This window comes from Drosophila subobscura, chromosome A (genome assembly GCF_008121235.1).
Source record: "Drosophila subobscura isolate 14011-0131.10 chromosome A, UCBerk_Dsub_1.0, whole genome shotgun sequence".
In the NCBI taxonomy this organism is placed as follows: domain Eukaryota; kingdom Metazoa; phylum Arthropoda; class Insecta; order Diptera; family Drosophilidae; genus Drosophila; species Drosophila subobscura.
Genome location: NC_048530.1, coordinates 5,275,334 through 5,295,643, shown reverse-complemented (window position 1 = coordinate 5,295,643; position 20,310 = coordinate 5,275,334). Strand labels below are relative to the sequence as shown.

The 20,310-nt window shown below is 51.1% G+C and overlaps 1 protein-coding gene across 3 annotated transcripts in view; it reads right to left on the bottom strand.

Moving 5' to 3' along the window:
* The window catches only part of LOC117901930 (mucin-2), a 63,331-nt gene extending 46,988 nt beyond the window's left edge, over positions 1 to 16,343 (bottom strand). Inside the window, exon 1 of one of the 3 annotated variants that reach the window (XR_004649346.1) lies at positions 15,902 to 16,343. The gene's annotated coding sequence lies outside the window, so the exon portion shown is untranslated. The remainder of the gene's footprint in view (positions 1 to 15,901) is intronic. The other 2 variants (XM_034812902.1, XM_034812922.1) reach the window with 2 other exon arrangements.
* Between the last annotated feature and the right edge of the window lie 3,967 nt (positions 16,344 to 20,310).

The following is a 20,310-nucleotide window of genomic DNA, read 5'->3' as shown; positions in this document are numbered from 1 at the left end:
CTCCCGCTCCTAGTGCTGCTCCTTCCCTTCTAGGGCTTAGGCGGCGCAAAGTGTCCTCCATCTAAGCTAGTTTTAGCCATGAAAGGCAGCCACCCCCAACCCCCTCAACCGCCGGGCAGGCAACAAACTTGGCCATTATGTACGAGACTGCGAGTACATGTATCCAGCTCCCAGCTCCCAGCTCCCCTTTTCAGCGCTTTTTTTCCCTTCTTTTGTATCCCTTTTAGACGTACAATTAAAAATGTAAATCAGCCAACGTCGCGGCTGGCGTCGCTGCTGCTGCCGCTGCTGCTGCTGCGTCGCGCGGCGTCGCCCTTTTTTAATTCTGCTCCCAAAATTTGTGTTTTTTTTCTCTGTCGACATTTTTCGGCGGCTGCTGAAGTGCGGGGGGTGCAAGGAGCTGTTGTAGTGGGAGTACTAGTGGGTGTGTGTGCGTGTGTGCGTGTGTGTGTGTGTGTGTGCGTATGTAAATATTTTATTTATTTTATTTCGCGAATGACAACGACATAGGCCACAGGCTCAAAAGCAAAAGTCGTCCTCTCCACTCCACTCCTCTCCTCTCCTTTCCTTTTTTTTACTCTCTTTTTCGATTAGGAATCCTTCAGAACAAATCCTGCCCCTGCCCCTGCCCCCTGCCCATGCCCATCGCTGCTGTGTGGCAGGCGGCGGGCCTCTCCCCTCCTAATCTATTATTAAAAATGTTAACTGAAAGCATTCCTCGTATAAATATAGAGCGCTGTAGAGCCCGGGCCCTGGCCTTGCAGCAGCAGCAGCAGCAGCAGCAGCGGGATAGACGCACACAAAGCCAGGACCAAAGGAGCCAGGATCCAGTATCCAGAGCCCAGCGCCCAGCGAACATAAATACATATTTATTGTTGGTACAAGCAATTTAGCGAAAAGAAATCCAAATTATATCATAACTTTGTGTAGTGCGCCATCTGGGGTTTAGTTGCCAGCTTCCTTCGTCCTGTTGCTGCCGCCTACGCCTACAACAATGCCCCAGCCCATGCGGCAGGCAGCAGCTGAAGCTGAAGCTCAAAGGCACAGGCACAGGCACAGGCAGAGGGTCCTGGCAGCATAGACACCAGCAGCCCAGCAGCCCACAGTCGGAGTAATAATTCTATGCCCAACGCCATTGTAGCCACGTTAAAGATGTTGCCACACTCACACACACACACACACGCACACACACACAGACATTTTTGTGTAGCGTTCGGCCAACGTTTTGTTTTGGAGGAGCAGCAGCAGGAGGGCGGCACGGGGTGGGCGGGGGGCAGGCGCTGTAACAATGAAAACAATTACAACAACAATTGCGAATAAACATGCAAAAAGCAAAGTAGAAGATGAAGTAGCTGAAGAGGAGCACCACCGAAGGGGAGGGGGAGGGAGAACGAGAGAGAGAGAGCGAGAGAGAGAGAGAGCGCAACAGAATCCGAATGAGAATGAAATGTTTTCTAATAAATTTTGCTTTATGTGCGCGAAGGCGAAGGCGAAGGCAAACGACGCGGCGACGGCGGCGGCGGCGGCCGCAAGAAGTAGCTGCGGCGGGGAGCAGTGGTGTGGGTGGGTAGGTGCGGCTGCCAGGAGCAAAGGGGAATAAATAAAAATAAAGTTTTATATTCATGTACCGCACACACACACACACACACACACACACACACAGAGAGAGAGAGAGACACACACAGAGGCAGCGCGCTGGCTGCCTGCCTTTGCCACCCAATTGCCATTAATATGGCGGCTGCCTAACATTCATCTGTGTATGTGTGTGTGTGTGTGTGTGTCCTCTATGTGTGTGTGTGTGTGTCTCTAATGCCAAGTTGCCATTTATTTTAACTTTGCCAGCAACTTTAGAGGCAGGCAGGCAGCCCGCAAAACAGAGTCCCAGTTGGTATTGCCACTGACTGTTGCCCCTCACCCCTCACCCCTCACCACCCCACACCCCTCTCCCTTTGACTCAACTAAGCCAAAAAAAACTTTTCTCTTTTTTTGTTGTTGCTGCTGCCATTTTGTTGCTTTTTTCTTTTACTATTTCCAGCCACATTTTTTCAATTTTTCTTTTTCTGTTTTCTGGCTTTCTCCCTCTTCCTCTCCCCCTCCCTCTCCCTCTCTCTTCCCTTTTTTTTTTTTTTGTTTTCTGCTTTGTTTTTTTCCTTCTACTCTTTCTTCTATTTTTGCTCTGTTAATTTTTTAACGCATTTTGCGTGGGCCGCGCGCGCCTTTACTTAGTTAGTCTCCAGGACACCAGAACGCCAGGACGCCAGAAGGCCAGGACACCCGAAGGGTGGCAGAGAGCGGCGGGCAGGGGGGCGCCAGCAAATCGCGCGACAGCCATCGAAATGCCGCGACAAAGGTAAAAGGATTTTTGTGTAAGTTCGACACCAAAGGGGGTAGGGCAAGGGTTGCGCTGGGGCAGGGGAATACAAAAGCAAAATAAATTCAATGTCTGTGCTGCGCTGTGTCAACATTCCTGCCAAGGCTCACGATCGATCCTCCTCCGGCTGCTGCTGCTGCTGCTTGAACGCTGACATGCAGCTGAGTCCCTCCATGGACAGCATTAACATTTATATGCGCATAAAAACATAGGCCCGAAAATTGGCTATGGCATGGCCATCAGCCATCAGCCATGAGCCATGAGCCATGAGCCATCCAACCAGTGAGTAGTTCTCTGCGGCAAAGACAGTGCGGCAGCATCCCAGATAGAACGCGCTGCCCGGCTGCCCCTTTTTACTATCATTCGCATTCCGGGCTTGGCATTAATAATTCCCGTATTGGCGGGCAATAAAAGCTCCAGCAGGCAGGCAGGCAGGCAGCAAGGGGTACGTGTGGGTGTGGATGGGAGGGTTTCTGGACCACAAAGCGGAATAACAGAAATCAAAGCGTGCTGCTCTCAGGTCATTAAAGAGAGAGCGCGCGGGATGGGGATAGTACTGCTACACTGCCAATACAATTGAAAGCACTCGCTCCAGCTCTCTCTCTCTCTCTCCCCTCTCTCCCCCTCTATCATCGCTGTCTTGCTCACTCTCTCGCACTGACTGGCGTACACAAGGGTCTATGTCTGCTGCTACTTCTGCTTCCTAATCAACCCTTTATGAACCCCTAAAAAAAAAGAAGGTAAAAAGAAAAACTGCAAAGGCAGCGAGGCAGCGGGGCAGCGCAGGCAGAGGCATACAACAATAAAATGTAAAATTAGAAGCGACAGCATCCTCGGGGGCAGTTTCCCAATGAAACGAACAGGCAGCGAAAGGACTCCACTGACTTCAATTAGGGCAGCAGCAGGAGCCCAGACACGGCGCCGAGGAGTGCGGGGGATCAGCTAAAGGCTGAAGATCCCTCCAGAGAGGGGGTGTGGAGGGGCAGCTTAGTTAGAACTATTATTTCCAGCGCTCTGATCGATCTGCTGCCAGCCAAAACAAAAACACAAACAAAAATGAATGTGAAAAGGTAAGGGCCAAGGTAAGGACTGCGGCAGGGGGCAGCAGGCAGCAGGCAGCATCCCCAGCAACCAGCAGCGGCAGGCATCATTAAGGGTAGTTTCGAGCATCGTAAAAAATATAGAGAAATAAAATTGAAAAAAGCAGCAACAACAGCAATAACAAGGTCGAAAGACGAAGTCGAAGTCGATGTCGAAGTCAGCGGCAGAGCGGCAGCCGCGAGGACGACGACGCACAACTACACAAATACAACAAATACAAAGGCAAAGGCAAAGGCAAAGGCAATGTGGCAGGAGGCAGGAGGCAGAAGGAAAGCTCTCCCACAGAAGCAGAAACAAAACAGCGAACGAAATAAATAAAAAGTATCGATATAGAAAATTCTGTGGGAGGTGAACGAAAACTGCGCTGCTGCCATCCTTGAATGAGTTTCTCTCTCTCTCTCTGTGTGTGTGTGTGTGGGGGCTAAAAAGATGATGGGGGAACTACAATTTTAGAGTACCCCCCCGCATCCCTCCAGCAAGCGCTCAGCGAAGGCGAAACGCGACACGAAGGCCAAATCAATGAGCGGCAGAAACCCACTTGGAGCGGGGGTGTGGGGTGCAAGGGGTACGCTATCCTAATTTTAGTGTCTGGCAGTTCTAGCCGCTAGTTGCCATGGCCATAACTGGGTCACAGTTCGAACCCTGCCAGCCTGAAATTAAGAAAAAAAAATATGTTCCATTTCATTTGAATGCGCGAAAATGTTGCCGAAATCAGAGGCAGTGCCGCAGCCTCCTTCTGCCTGCCTGCCTGCCTCTTTCTATTTCCTTTCCATCTCCACTCCTCCTGCTGTCGAAGCGTCGAGCGTCTTCAGCTGGTTACCCCCCAGCCGCCACCCACACCCCAGCCCGCAGCAGCCATTAAGTTTTCTCGCTGTAATAAAAAATCTTTCTCTTCTTTTTTTGCGTTGTGTCTGTGTGTGTGTGTGTGTGTGTGTGTGTGTGTGTGTGTGTGTGCCTGTCTGTGTGTAGATACTAAATTTTCTAGTTCGTACTTTTTCCTGCATTCTTTTGCTGCTGTTGTTGCTGTTGTTGCTGTTGCTGTATTTCCTTTTGCCTTCTTCGCCTTCGCGTCGGGCATTAGTGTTTATTTTTTTCTCCTGCGCTTCGCTTCGTTTCGTTTCGTTTCTTTTTTCCTTCTCTTCTTTCAGTTTTCGTTTTGTTGTTGTTGTTGTTGTTGTTGCTCTCGTGAAAAGAAGATTTATGTAAAACGCGGCAGGAGGGGGGCAATAGTCGCAGATGCTGTGCTGTTGCTGCTGTTGCTGTTGTTGCTGTTGCTGTAAGTTTCTCGCAGCTAAAAAAGCAAACTGCCAAAATGCCAAGCAACCACCCCCCTGCCACCCCCCACCTACCTCAACGTCAGCGTCTGCCTTTGCCTTTCCCTTTGACGCGGCGGCTTTGGCCACACGGCAACGAGGCTGAAGGCTGAAGGCTGAACGCTGCTTACCGTGCTGGAGGGAGGGTTGAGGGGGATGGCACAGGTCCTGCCTGCCTGCCCTCGGTGGTTGGCAAAAGTTTTCGGCAAGTTTAATGTTTAGATTTCTAAGACGCTGCCCGCCGCCATTGGATTTTCAACTATAAAATATTCTTTTCATTTTTCAACCAGCAGCAGCAGCAGCGGCAGCGGCAGCAACCCCCACACTGCTCTCAGCCCCCGCCCAAGCACCCCCCACCCCCGTCGACGCTCTATCCATCTTTGGCAAAGCCATTAAAAGCAAACGCTGAATTATAGTAGTACTCCCGGGCAGGGAGAGCGCCGCCTCCCGCCTCGGAGTGGATCTGTGGATGTGGAAAGGCAGTTTAGGGTTTGGCTGGGTTTGGGTTTGGGGTTGCCATTGAAATTGGCCGCTGCTTGTTGCGGTGCTTAGTTGTTAGCAGCGGGTATTGGGACTGTCTTGTGGCTCCAACTCAAAGTCCAACTGGGGAGGGGGGGGCACAGTGGGGCCCTAGCCCACGTCCTTGGAGGGTTCATTGAACATCGCGTGGATGCACTTATTGACAAACTGTTGCTGCTGCCTCGCTGTCTGTGCAAACCAGCCGAAATACTCGTGAACACACACACGCACACACGCACACTCGCACACACACACACCCGTTTTGCGATTGAAACAATTGGCATTGACTCGCACTCAATATTTGCACATGCCACAGCTTGACACTTGTGTGTGGCCTTCTACCAGTGCCCCAGCCAGCTGGTATGTGTCTTGGGTTTCCCTGCAGACACCCCCCCCCCACACTCCCTCTACAGTTAGCCAGTTAGGTGCAAACAGTGGGCGACTCCACACAATTGCTTTGGGCCGCTGCTGTTGGAGCAGCTGTCTTGACACTCATTCTGCATGCGCAACTCCAATGAAAGCTGCCACAATGGCGGAGCCTTGGAAGCGATTAAGTGGTGGGGGGAAGGCAGCTGCAGATACACTTCTGATTGACCTTAGACCCACTGTGCGAGTCCGTCAAAGCCACGTGCCCAGGAGCCAGCAGCGGCAGCAGCAGCAAAATCGAAATCCAAAGCTGAAGGAAAGTTTTCCCCCACAAGCCCCCAGCCCCCAGCCGCTAGCGTTCGTCGTGCTTTTCTGCTTGAATGAATTTTAGAATTCGCCGCATTTTGTATCTCAAACTATGTGCAATAATACAAGCACGAAACAGCCCCCACACCCCCCGCTACACCCAGCGGGCGAAAACTAAGAGAAGGCTTCCAAGAGGAAGCACCAGCAAGACGCAGAAGAAGAAGGCAAAAGAAATTGCCACAAAACGTGCTTCTAAGTTATTTTTCATTTGCCACGCTTCGCGCAAGCTGACTGACCCTCTGCCCGGCCAAAGCCCAACCCAGGGCCACCGCCACCACCCCCTCAACAGAGTAGTTAGGCCAGAAGTAACAGCAGGAGCAGCACCAACAATAGACAGCGAGAGAGAGAGAGAGAGCGAGAGAGAGCGAGAGAGAGCGAGAGCAGGGGAAGCCCCATTTTAAGATTTATGTCGGTGATTATTTCTAAGTTTTTGTGCGCTCAACGCTGGCCATTCCCCCCACCACCCACCCAGGCAGCACCGCTCTCGCCATAAAGAAGAGGAGCAGGGCAAATGCCGAAAAAGGAAACGGCAAAACGGGCAGGTGGCAAGGTGCCCTGCAGGGGCCAGCGGCTAATGCTAGACAAGGCGAGTTGGTCCCTGGGCCACCGGAGATAATTCCAGCAGCCAGCAAAGTGCGACAGAGATAGTTCCAAGGAGAGCGCTAGAGAGGGAGTGGGAGAGGGAGAGAGAGGGTATGAGAGCAGGACAACTTTTAGAAAATGTTAGTTTTGTGCGGGATTTTACCTCCGATGCTGCCTGACTGCTGCCTGCCTGCTGCCTCCTTTTGTGAAAAGTTTTTCACCTCACCCCTTTTCAGGGGGTAGGCAGCCGCTAAACAGGGGTGCGGAAGGTGCGGCAAGGAAGGGTCGATTAATAGTTGCACCTTTTCCTGCTGCTGATGCTGACAGGTGAACGCGCTCTCCCTCTCTCTCCCTCTCTCTCTCTCGCATAAAAAATCTAATCTAATCTATCTAATGTGCTGCCCGTGGCCCGCGCTCCGCCCCATCTTCATTGGGGGGCCATTTCCCCATGTTGTTTTTCTTTTCTTTTCTTTTTTCTAAGCACAATACTATTTTCGTATTTTCTTGTATTTTGCTCCCACTCTCGGACTCTCAGACTGTGCGCTGCTACATTTAAAATGTTTTATTTGGCCATTTGTATGTTTTATGGCATTCCTTGTTACCAACTGCCGCCTGCCACCCAGCGACTGGGAATGCTCTCCTCTGGAGCGGGCACAGGTGCACTTAATGCCCACTGCCAACGCGCAGATAGAGCATTGACTATTCGGTGTGCCCTTTGCCTACTTCGTTCTCTCTGTACTTTGCCATTTTTTGTGCCTTACTTTATTTAATTTATGGCCTCCCACCCCCCGGCCAGCCAGGCAGCGAGCGACATAAATAAATAATTGAAGCTTTATAAATCTAAAACCCTGCGCTAGAAAGTAGTTGATATTTCCACACACACACACACCGCGGGGCAGGGCAGACTCTAAACAGAACTTCAAATCAGCCCTGCATGAAACGCGTTCCCGCTCCCCCGACCCTTGAAGCCTGCCCGCATATCGTTTTTTTTTGTTTTGTTCTTCAAGCATCTCCGCCTGTTATTCCACCTCCACCTCCGCCTCCTCCTGCTGCTGCTGCTGCTGCTGCTGCTGCTTCACTGTCAAGTTTACTTTCGTTTTTAGTCTGCCGTATGCTCATTCATGCTGCTGCATGGCATGGGGGGAGGCGGCACAAGGCTCAAACTTAAATGCGACCACTAAAAAAGGAGCTAGCTGCAGACAGACAGGCGCGGGGGAATGGCAAGGCAGAAAGCACGAAAAAAGCACGCACTTCCCCACACACACACGCCCACACACACACACACATGCACAGAAAAAGGTACGATATTAAAAGTAATAATAAGTGCCTTTAGAAAGAGACAGCAATAGAGCGGCAAAGAGAGCGAGGGGGGGGAGGTACGACCACCCGCACTTAGATATTGAAATGAGAATATGTATATATTTTTTTTAAATATAAAAAGGATGCCCTCCTACCCTAGACACACACACACACACACACACACGCACACTCGTACATATATCCCCCTAATATCCACTTACAACAACAACAACAACAACAGCAGCAGCAGCAGCAGCAACAGCAACAACTAATACCAGCGACGCCGACAGCGGCAGAGGGCACAGCGACAGCAGCGCAAAAAACCAATGCAAAAGAAATATATCAACCCTCGTGTGCTTTTTATTTTCCAAAAACTTACTCTCTCTCTCTCTCTCTCACTCGCTCTTACTCGCTCTCACTCTCTCTCGCTCTGTGACTCTCTTCAGGCGCTCTACGCGCTCTGGCGCTCCGTCTCTGTCGCTCGCCTTTCGTTTTCATTTTTTCAGCATTTACTTTTTCCCCGCTCCTTCCTCTACTTCTACTGCTGCTCCGCCGACTGCTTGCTTCCTTCCGCTCGGTACTTAGTTTTCTGGTTCTGCGTCTGGGATTCTGGGATTCTGGGTCTCGGTCGTGGGGGACCCCCATCTATCCATCTATTCACGGGGCTCCACGCGAGCTCCACGGGCAAATACAAAAAACGAAAGAAAGAAAAAACAACTCTCTCTCTAAACACGGTGCGCCCCGTGACAAAGGCTGTGATGATGGGCCGACAGTGGCCGGGGGGAAAGGAGGAAATACACGCATACAAACATATATAAATGTACGACCTCGCCACTTATCATATGGAAAATGCACTGAGAGAAAAACGAAAGGAGTTGGGCTGAAAATCGAGCCGCAGAAAGGTGAAATCTGCTCAAAAATCTCTTCTGACTGTGCGGAGAGCTTAGGTTAAACTTAAAACTGCATAAAACTGCAAGTGTAAGAAGCGCAAGAAGCCAGAACTTTGTCCATCGTTCTTTGGTAGCAATCGCATATCATACCCGAAGCTAACGCGTGCAGCGCAGCAAACGATCGACAACACACATCGAACCACCATCGAGCCACCGTCGAGCCACATCGAACCATGTGAGCAGACAATGCTGCATCGAACATTTTTGATCGAGCACTGAACGCGCTCGAGTTCGTTTATGGCTCGAGCCACAACTAGTTGTATTTTGAGCAGATTTCTCTCAGTGTAAGACAGCATCTAAAAATCACCTTTTCTCCACTACTAATTCCGCTTATCCCGCTGCTGCCGCTACCGCTGCCACCGCCTGCACTTGTAAGCCCTTGCCATGTCTCTGCCGCAGTCCGCGTCTCAGCCTGCGACACACACACACACAGCAGCAGGAGCAGCAGGAGTGAGTACAAGATGAGATTGTTTAACTACGAAACACGTAGTTAAAAAACGAAAAATTGAGACTCGCAAAAGGAAGATACAGGCTGTGTGTGGCTGGGGGGGGTGGAGTGACAACGGGTAGGACGCGCTGCTAACTAGCGCGGCGGCGACTGCGACTGCGACTGCAGCAGCAGCGTCGACGTCAAAAATTGAAAAAATACAAACACAACTACAATAACAGGCAGCAACAAGAACGACAGCGACAGGAAAGCGCGACTCTGTCTACGTCTCAGCATCTGCACACACACACACACACACACACACACACACACACACACACACACACACACACAACAGAGAGACACGCACACACACACATGCAGAGGGGGTGGTGGTTTTGCCTTGAAAAATAAATTTCGCGCAGCAAAAATCTAAAGCGAAATTGCGGCGCTCCCCTGCTAACGAGTAGGCGGGTGGTGGGTAGGGGAACGGGGGACGGCGGACGGCGTGCGAAGTGTAAAGTAAAGAAAGAAATGGTGAAATAAAAACCTTGTTTCCGCGCAAGTTACAAGAGTACAACCCCTCCACAGCCCCTACCCCGCACACCCAGCAACGCACAGGCAAAGCTCCCCTTTCGCCTAAAAAAAAAGCTAAGCACACACACACATAGACACACACACACACACACACACACACAGTCAGCCTCACCTTTCTGCGGAGCATAAAGAAAGTTGTGATATTTGCTAGCAATAAAAGTAGTAATCAGTGGAGGGGCAGGCAACGGGCACAGGGGCAGCACCGACGCGACGTCGCTGTCGCCGAGTTAGAAAGAGATGAGCATTAGGAGGAGCAGCAGCAGCAGCAGCAGCAGCGTCGGTGGGTGGAGGCGGAGGCAGAGGCAGGGCAATAAATGCGCCGCGTAACGAGAACTTTTCATTTTACTTTATGTAATTCTCGTATTCAGAGCTTAGACTTTTCTTTCTCCCGGCTCTGCTTTGGCTTGTTTGCCCGCTTCTTGTTCAGCTTTTAGTCCGCTCTTTTTTTATTTCTCTTTTTTTTGCACAATTTTTGCTAGAAACTTTGAATTTTGAAGTGACTTTTCTGTGGCTCTCCTCCTTGCTTTTGCTTTTGTGTATTTTTTTGAATTTTGTTTATTCGTTTATCATTTATTTTCTACAATCTATCGCCCATCATATATGGTCCTTCAGCTATCGCCAGTCTCCAGCGCCTGTCTGCTGTCACAGCTCATAGATCACAGAATCAGTGGAGTTTGTGGGCTCATTAAATTCTAGTAAAGATTTTCAGCATTGAGAAGGTCAAAACGATATCGCTGGAGCTTAAACGAGTCGCAGGGCATCAAGCTGGTGGAGTAGGGAGTATGCTAATGTCGAGGAACGGAACTGCTGTTGTGTTTCCCTTCATTCGGGAGACACTCTGCTCCCGCTGCTCCTCTGCTCTGCTGCTCTGCTGCTGCTGCTGTGTTCAAATTACGAGAGCGACATTAATTTTGTAGAATTGCGCGTATGTGTACAGCAGCAGCATTCCCGCTCGCGGGAGCTTGTCAAAGTTTCCGCTGCCGCCAGCAGCAGCGGCGGCAGGACTAAAGGGATTCAAGGCTGTGTGTGTGTGGGGCTTGGGCTGGGCTTTGGCTTTGGCTTTGTGTAATGTGTGGTAAGCGCGCGTGTCTGTGGAGCTGTGGATGTAGTTGTATTATTTTTTACGAGCGCAATAGCACCACCCTTGCCCCCTCCCCCCATCGTAATACCTTGCATTTTTTATTTGGCTATGCGTCCGACACCGCCCCACAAACAGCGCGGTAAAACCCGTTAAAATATATTATAATGTTGGGCCAAAAATGTAGAAAAAGTCGACAGACAATGCATGAGACCCAGCCCCCATACCCCCTCGCCACTCACCCCTCCCCGCAGCTTGCACTAAATAAAAATGTATTTACAAAAATTTCGTCCTGTGTCCTGCCACTTATTATTAACTTTGTGTTGTTTTTTGCTCTCTTTTGTTTGCTGTGGACTTTTCACTCGCTTTTCATTTGCCACTTGGCTATGTGCGAGGGGCAGGGGCAGTGGCAGTGGCAGTGGCAGGGGGCTCCGCATAGGTTGATTATCGCTTGGCAACAGGCCCGGCCAGCCGATCGATGCCAGCGAATCGAATGCTTAAAACCACTAAAGTGCAATGCCTAACATCAAGAGCGGGTTATCCATCAATTGGGAATCTGCACAGACATACTCCTACACATAGATGCTGCCCTTCCCCCGTAACCCTCATCCCTTATCCCTTATCCCTTTCCCACCCCTTCTGCCCTTTTGCCCGCTTCTCTGTGGAATTATTTTATGTGACAATTAAAATGCATTTTCGTGAAAAATGAAAGCCCCATGAATAATGGCAGAGAAATATTTGGCGTCATGAGCATTTTTTTCGCCTACATAATGCCCAGACTTTTTTTACCGCAATATTTCCAACAAACACACACACACACACACAGGACTTATGTATGTGTGTGTGTGGTGCAGTCCGGCAATATTTATATTTGCCTATGTAATGATTTTTTATTAAAAAAAACAAAAATAAAATAGAAAAAATAGAACAAAAACCATCGAATGGGAAATAAAAATCAAGCTACCTCTCCCGCTCCCTCTCCCTCTCGCTCGCACACTCCCTCTCTCTCTCTCTCTCTCTCTCTCATTGGAAGCACCAACGAAATTTATCGATGAAGCGAACGGGATCAAAAAAAAAACGCAGTCAAATGAAATGTTAATTTTATTTTGATGTAATATTTAAGAGCGACGCGTCGGAGTGTCTCGACGGGGCCACACGCCGAGGGGAGGGGCGGCGAGTCTATCTGCTGGCAGCTGACATTTGGCTAACAAAACAATGCAAAAGCAAAATCACTGCTCCAATCCACTGGCCCACGCCTGCTCGGAGCCCCCTCAATCAGAGGCTTGGCCGCCATGTCATCCTGTCAAATCATCATAACGGCATCAGCCCAAAAGCCGTGCAACAAAAGGCAGGCTCCAGAGTCTCTTCGTGGAGGAGCGTGACGTGGCATTATCAGGGCTGAGGGTGGGGGCTCCACGTGTTTGTTCTCATCAAAAATAGAAGCAGTTCTTTGGAGTCGCCTCTGCAGCAGATCAACGCTAAAGGTCGGAGCTGCTGCTGCCAAAGGAAATCATATTTCCCTCCCCCCAGAGAGTTTCTCTGGAAAGAATTTGCTCTTAATTCACCGCTTCTGGCTGCTGTGGGCTGTGGGCTGTGTCCTGCGCCTACTGCAGCTCATTAGCGCATGCACATCGCAGTGTGATGACAGTTTTCCGGCTGAAGATTGCCCACAGTTTTCCCCGTGGCAAGTGCCACACAAATGTATTTTCGCTGCAGTTCTCTTGGACTCTTAATGCGCGGCAATTAGCTAAGGATTTGGCATGGCAAAAGGAATGGCAATCGCCTCATGAGGCCAGCAGCTGATGATGGATCCCGGCTTAGGGCTACCAGGAAATTATTACCACAGTTGTGCGCCCGTGGGTGTTGGTTGTGGCACGTTGCATTCTGTGGCACAACTCTTCGCTCTTCGCTGACTGAATCGGAATGTGAAAGCACACACACACACGCACAATAATACTGTACTTGCCTTGAGGGGGACTAGCCAGGCAGGTCCTTCGGTGGCAGGAATAGGCTCATGTACAAGCAGCACTTCTGGAGGAGTAGCAGCGAACTGCTGCGCAAGGCCTCGCAACTGAATGAACGAATGAGCAGGCGACACACACACACAGAACACAGCACACACACAGCACACACACACACACACACATGGCATATACATATTCATGTATGCAAAAAAGAATGTTCAGAACCGTGCGGGTGTGTGTGTGTGTGTGTGTGCCCCAAACGACATGCTAAAAATTTGTATAGAAAATTAGTTAAAAAATTACTCCGCAGACACGCGCACGCATGTTGTGGGGGGTACGGTGTGTGGGGGGGGGGTAAGGTTTTTTGGGGTTTTTGAGTTTACATATGCGCACACACACACACACACACACAACACACACACACACACAACAGAGAGAGAAATATAGAAGAGCCTTTCCGTGCGCTCCACCAGTTAGACACACACTTGGCATTAGTGGGCGGTGTTAGAAAGTGCGCGCATCCCCCCACAACCACCCTCCACACACACACGCACACACAGAGAGAGGGTGGGGGTGCTGGCTCCATGTACAAATTTTAATGCTTAGAGTCGCTCGCGCTTAAAGTTTGTCATGAAGCACCCCATTAAAAAAAGGGCGAACCGTGAGCCGTGGCTCCATGGCGGCGCATAAAGGTGGGGTGTGTGCGCCGTAGGGGGGCGGGGGGGTATGTGTAGGGGTAGTGGTGAGAGACAGAGAGAGCGAGAGCGAGAAAGCTTCATGAAATTAAATACAAATGCGAATTAGAAAAACTTGTTCCCTTTTTTTGTGCTGCCTCCCAGCGACACCCTCCCCCACTCGCATGCTGCCAGCACTCTGTACATATGAAAAATTAAATTGGCTGCCTGCCTGCCCCGCTCCGACCCCCCTCTTGCAAGCTGTGGAAGGAGCAGCAGGACGAGGACGACTGACTGCAGTGACTGTCACTAACAGACTAGCGCGGCATAGGGTGGGGCTGATTGAGAGGGGGTGGCCGTGGGGGTGGCGCTGCTACGCACATGCCAGCAGAAAAAGCGAAAAACTTTTGCCGAAAAAGAAAGTGCTTTTGGGAGGAAGAGGAGGAGGAGTAGGAGGAGGAGCAGGAGGAGGAGGAGGATGATGATGCGTGGGGCATCCCATTCAGGGATATGGCAAGTATATTTTTGGTGTGTGGAAGTTGGTGTAGGCAAGTGGCAGCATAGATGGGTAGGAGTGCCCCCCCACCCATCCTCCTACAACAAGTTAAAACAAACACAGCCGAAAGCAGAGTCAAAGCAGGCAGCGGCAGCAGATTGAAAGACCGAAAGAGTCGCACCAACAAATGCACTACGGGCGAGGTTTCATTTGCCATGAGAATCATCTTCAAAGCAAGGGCTGGGAGAGTCCCAAATGAATCTTTAGGAATCCGCAAAGATCCGCTGTGGATGTGCAGCCAATCAACAGATTCCTGCAGCTGAAATTTCCTCGAGTTTCCCGCATCCATCTGATCTTCAGCTGATCCTTCGCACCCACCCAAATGAGCGCCCAAAGCAGCCTCGCGATTCCTTCCCATCGCCAGAGCAGCCAAAGAAATGTAAAATTATTTTGGCAAAACGAATTCCAAGCGCGCAGGGGGCGTGGGCAGGGCAGGGGCTGATGCCTCTGCACAAATTAAAAGCAAAACAAAAAAAAAGGAAAGGAAAAACTTCGCTGCCGCCGCCAGCAGCTGACTGACGAAATTGTGCGGTGGCTGGTGGGGGGGTGTGGGGTGGGGTGTGTGTGGGCTGTGTGTGTGGTTGGGTAGTGGGTGCTTAAGTGGGTGTATGGGTGTATGGGTGGTGCACGCACCACAACGCACTTTTTCACAAATACATTCGCAATTTATGTACCTTTTCGGGCACTTGGGCTCTGCGTCACGCGAAATAATAAAAAGGGGAGCAGCGGCAGCAGCAGCAGCAGCACAGAAAAAAGAGAGAGACAGATGAGACCCCCACCCACACACACACACACACACACACACACACACAGAGGCGCAGTAGGCAATGTTCGACAATGTTCTTTCTATATGGTTACATATTCATATGTGGCTGGATGTGGGTGTGGGTGTGGGTGTGGGGGAGCGAGCGAGACAGCGACAGCGTTTACATAAGCTCCACACCCCCCACCCCGCACACACACACAGTGGGTGTCTGTGTCCGCCCCCAAACTTGCTGTTGCAATACTCTTTAGCATGTGGCACACAGTGCGCGCCATCACTTTATGTGCCTTACATTTTTTGTCTCCTATCAAACCCCCACCCCCCTCAGCGTGGGTGGCACCGAGAGCGCTGGAACCCGCCTTTTGAGGGTATTCAACAATTCGGCTTTGCTGCTGCTGCTGCCACATTCCCTACTTATTTGCTGTTTGGACTTTTTTTTTGTAGTTGTTTTTGGCAATTAACCAAAAACCAACCCCCAGCCCCCAACCCCCGCCGTGCACCCTCAACCAGAGGCTGTCACACGCATGCTTTTTGGATGCCACCCACTAACGAGTCCACATATGCCCCACCGAAACCCCCACCCCCTTAATGCCCGCCCACTTGAAATTTTTTAAATATTTTTAACTGCTGCTCCGGGCTCTGCCGCGCTCTCTCTTTCGCTCTCCCTCTCCCTCTCTCTCTCTCTCTCTCTCTGTTTGGTTAATATTTTGTTGTTGTGTGTGTGTAAGGGTGTACTGTGCACCCCCTTGCCCCAACTACCCGTCACCGCATGTGCGTAATATATTAACCGAAAAATAAAAAGAAATACGAGGAGCCGCCGCGCCACCAAAAAACAAAGCCAACAACAAACACAAAGTGGGTGGAGCTGCTGCTCCGCTCTGACACTTGAAGCACAGCTCCCACACACACACACACACACGCACACACATAGGTAGTATTTGGGGGCACATAATTAATAATTGGATAGCGACTTACCCATACAAATGCCACAAGCGCAGGCGGCAGCAGCGGAGTTGTGCCACGCGCCGGCAGAGCCAGTGCCGGGCGACAAGTTCTCAATTCGATTTATCCTGCCCATAGATATATATCGTAGCTCTCCATTTAATTAGCGACACGTCAAGGCTTTCATTGGTCTCCTTCTAACAATATTTATGTGTTGCCTCTTTTCAGCAGCCCCGTGCCAGATTTCACATTCTGATTGCAGCATTCGCTTTTTGCTGCCAGGAATAGATCCCGCAGATCCCGCAGATCACGCAGGTGAGTGCCAGAGACCAGAGACCAGATAGCCAGGCCAAGTACGTTTCATGGCAAGTCGCTGCATTGGCAAAGCAGCAATGAAACGCACTCTGCGCCTTTTCTCTTACAGCGCAGCTGAGCTGCAAATGATTTAGTTCGCTCTCTCTCACAGCGTAGCTTGGCAGTACTTTCTGGTGGCTCCATTCTAGTGAGATTTGCGGTGTAACTCTCCAGATTTATGCACCTGCAATAAGTAAACATAAATAATTATCTTTGAGGAGAATTTCTATCTAAGATCTGCCATCGAACTCTGCCCCTATCTAATCGGATCCTTCGCTTTCCTTACAGTTCCCCAGCTTCAGTTTGCAGGCGATCATATCCGCAGGTGAGTAGCTGATCAAAAGGTTGCCACCTTTAACATTTATGCCGTGAAACAAAGGGGTTGGGGCATGGGGCATGGGGCATGGGGTGTGCATTACGCGTGTTCACATAAGGAAACAGGTCTAAAGCCCACAAGGCGCTGTGTGGGTTATGATAGGCAGCCCTCATGCCACACGAGGGATGGCACACACACACACACACACACAAATACACATATACAAGCAACCCTGTACGGGGCAGGAGGTCGGAGGGCATGGGACAGACACCACACGTTTGGTAGGAAAAGCTATTCCTATTGGCTAATTACAAACGACGACGAAGGCCCAGGCCCAGGCCCAGGCTGAGGCTGAGGCTGAGGAATTACTCGAAAAGTTGTAATCTGCATACGGGATGGTGCTTCCATCTCTGTGTTGGTGTGCGTGTGCGTGCGTGTGTGTGCGTGTCTGTATATAATTTAAAGCAAAGTCTAAGAAAATATGCGGAAACTTTTGCGTGTGGGCGGGAACGGGTTTGGGGTTGGCAGCCGAAGCTCCTACCATGCAACAGCCCAACCCCAGCCCTTACCCCTGCATGGCCATGGCATGGCATGTGTGTGTGTGTATGTGTGTGTGTGCCTCTAAATGATATGCAACGAAAAGCAGCAGCTCGAATCCACGAATTTTGCATCTGTATCTTTGTATCTGTCGGCATGCCGATGCGCGAGAAATCTGTCTAAGTTTCGGGCGTAATGCAACAGCAGCAGCAGGAGCGGGGAGGGGGGGTGGTAGGAGAAATCTCCCAGAGCGCCACATGCAGCTTAAATAATTTGTCGCATTTTGCCGGTTGCCCAACTCCCCTCAGCCCCACAGGCAACCCATCATCAGTCTCCTCCTCCTCCTGCCTCCTGCCTCCTCCTCCTGCCTCCTGCCTTGTGCCATTTCCTCTCCTCTAGTCCCTCCCGCTGTCCGCTCCTTTCTTGCTTTCAATGAACTACGCGAAACTACACAACGAAGACGTCAACATTCACATCCTCATCCACACAGTCTGCGGACGCCTACCGCCTGCTGCCACGCCACTCGACGTCCCTCTAGTTTGTGCTCTAGCTCTCGCTCTCCGCACACACACACACACACACACACACACACACACACACACACACACACACAGCTCGCTCTCTCTTTCTCTGCTTTCTCCCGCAACGAAAAGAAAAAGAAGCAAGAAAAGGAACACACAAAAAAATACTTCGGGGCGCACTTGTTGGCATCTCGTCTCGTCTTTTGCCAAGAGAAATCCTCTGCGAGGGCAGCGGAGAGGCATGGCGAGAGGGCGTGGGTGGGCGGCTGGAGAGGGGGGAGGGTGGGCTCGGGGCTGCGTCGAGGCGCTACTGGTGGGTACTTTACTTGATGATTATGGCGACGATAATGATGATTGGAATGGCTTTGAATGGCGTTGAAAATGAAGATTGCGTGTAGTAGATTTGCTCTCGGGCTCTCGGCGTTTCTGGGCACTCGGATTCCGTTTGCTCCTTCGACTCTCTGTGTATCTATGTGTGTGTTGGTGTGTGTGTGGCGCTGTGTGTGTGTGTGTGTGGCTGGAGGGGAAGGACGTCTTGATTTTCGGGGGTAATGCGTCCAACTACAGGCACTATCAGCATTTGATTTTATTACGCTCATTTGCTATGCGCATAGTTCCGAGTATTTACTGTGGGCTCTATGGGTGTGTGGGTGTGGGTGTGGGTGGGGTTGGGGTTGGGTGTGGGTGTGGGTGGAGTGGCTTGGCGTTGTTTTTGGGCTGCTCGCTTTCATCGAAACTATGGCCTAAGCAACAGGATGGCCCCCTCGCCCCACTCAAAACTTTGACCTCCTGCGACAGCAGCGACTGAGACGCTGGCAGCGCTGTTTGCCGCATTGTTGTCGTCGTCTTTCGGCCTCGTGACAATGAAGGCCACGGCGACTTTTGCCGGCTAGCCCAGCACCCGCACCCCACTGATTCGGAGTCTGCTGCTGCCACTGTTGCTGCTTCTGTGGCTGCGGCTGTGGCTGTCCAGGGCATCGCGCCAGCTTCTTGGGCAGTTTAGTAGCCGTTAAGACGTCGTGGCTGCCTCAACGCCGTGCCTCGCCATAACTGTACGTGTTTGTTCTCTGTCTCTGTCTCTGTTATCCGTTCTTCCTGTTTGCTGTCCCTCGTTTCCGATCGGATCTTCAACGTTGAGGATCCCCCATTGGATCTCGCAGCTGCCTGCGAATGTTGCCTACTTTTTGGGGGGGGGATGCCACAACACAGCAAATAGCGAAGCCAATGAGGGGGGGGGAGTGGAGCCAAAGAAGACAACAAATTAAAATTTAACAAAACTTCTTTCTCCTCCCACACAGACACACACTCACACACCGACACACACACACACACACACGATATCCTTTTTATTCGCTTGGTTATTTTTGTGCGTCAATTTCCCCTTTTTCGCTGCCGCTGCCGCTGCTCGTGCACGTGTGTGTGTGTCCTGTGTGTGTGTGTGTGCGTGTTCTTTTTATTTTCGTGCTTTTACAAATTTTTGTGTGTGTGTTTTTTTTTTTTCATTTTTCGTTTCGCGCTCTTTTCCGCTGCCTCTCGTCGCGATTTTTAAAATTTCCTTCCCACTATTGGGGGTTGTTTGTGTGTGTGTGTGTGTGTGTGTGTGCAGCGCCGCGGCAGCAGCAGCAGCAGCAGAGGCCGCAGCATGCAGTGGGGTTGGTTACGGCATTTTTTCCTACTCCGACACACACACACACACACACACACACACGCATTCCGCCTCCTGTTTTTTCGCTTCGCTCTTTTTCCTTTTTTTTTTTTTGTTTCTTCTGTTTTCTTTTTTTGTCTGCTGCTGCCACTCCGCGCTGCTGCTGCGCTGCCGCCGCTTTTGGTTTTATCATTTTTCGCTTTTTCGTTTTTCCTTCTTTTTGTTTTGTTTCTGATTTTCCTGCCACTGCCCCAGCCCCTGCCCCAGCTGCCGCTGCTGCCGCGTTGACGTCGCCGTTGGCTTCGCAGCGTCGCATCCTTTTTTTTCAAACTCGCTCGCACGCAGAAAAAAAGAGCAAAAATCTCTCCTTTCTCTAGCGCTCTCGCTCTAGCTCGCTCTCTCTGTCTCCCTCCCTCTCCCTCTGCCTCTCCCTCTCTCTCTCGCTGTGTGTGTTTGGGGGGGAGGTGGGCGTACGCTGCAGCAGCAGTGGCTGGGCGCCGGGGTGGCCGAAATGAGTAATGAGTGTTTAGTACGCCGTTTGGCGGGTGATTTTTATGTGCGTCGTCGGACACAAGTGGGTGGCTGGGTGGTTGGGCGGTGCGCAGCGGCGGGGAGGGGTGTTCTGGCAGCGGCAGCGGTGCCGTGCCGTGCCGTGCCGGCATTGCCGCTTTGTCCGCGTTGCAGCAGTAGCCAGACGGCAGTGAACGACGCGTGAGTGCAACAGCAAGCGGCAAGCGTAGCTTTTGGCGCAAAACGGAATGCCCCTTGGCATCGCTACCCCCCCGCTCCCCCTCTGGCGTACCTGTGTATCCGTGTGTGTGTCTGTGTGTGTGTGTGTGTAAAATGACTTCAATTGTGTGCTAAATTTTCTATTTCATTGTCGCGTGTCTTTACGCGCAGCATCCAAGCAGCCGCTGCCGCTGCCGCCGCCACCCCCAACCACCCCCCTCAGTCACAGCCTCCTGCCTGCCTGCCTGCCTGCCTGCTGCTTTCTCCACCACCAAAACAAAGCTCCAGCCAGCGCCAGCGTCGTCGTGCGTATCCTTCGTGCCGGCGTGCCTTCGGCTGT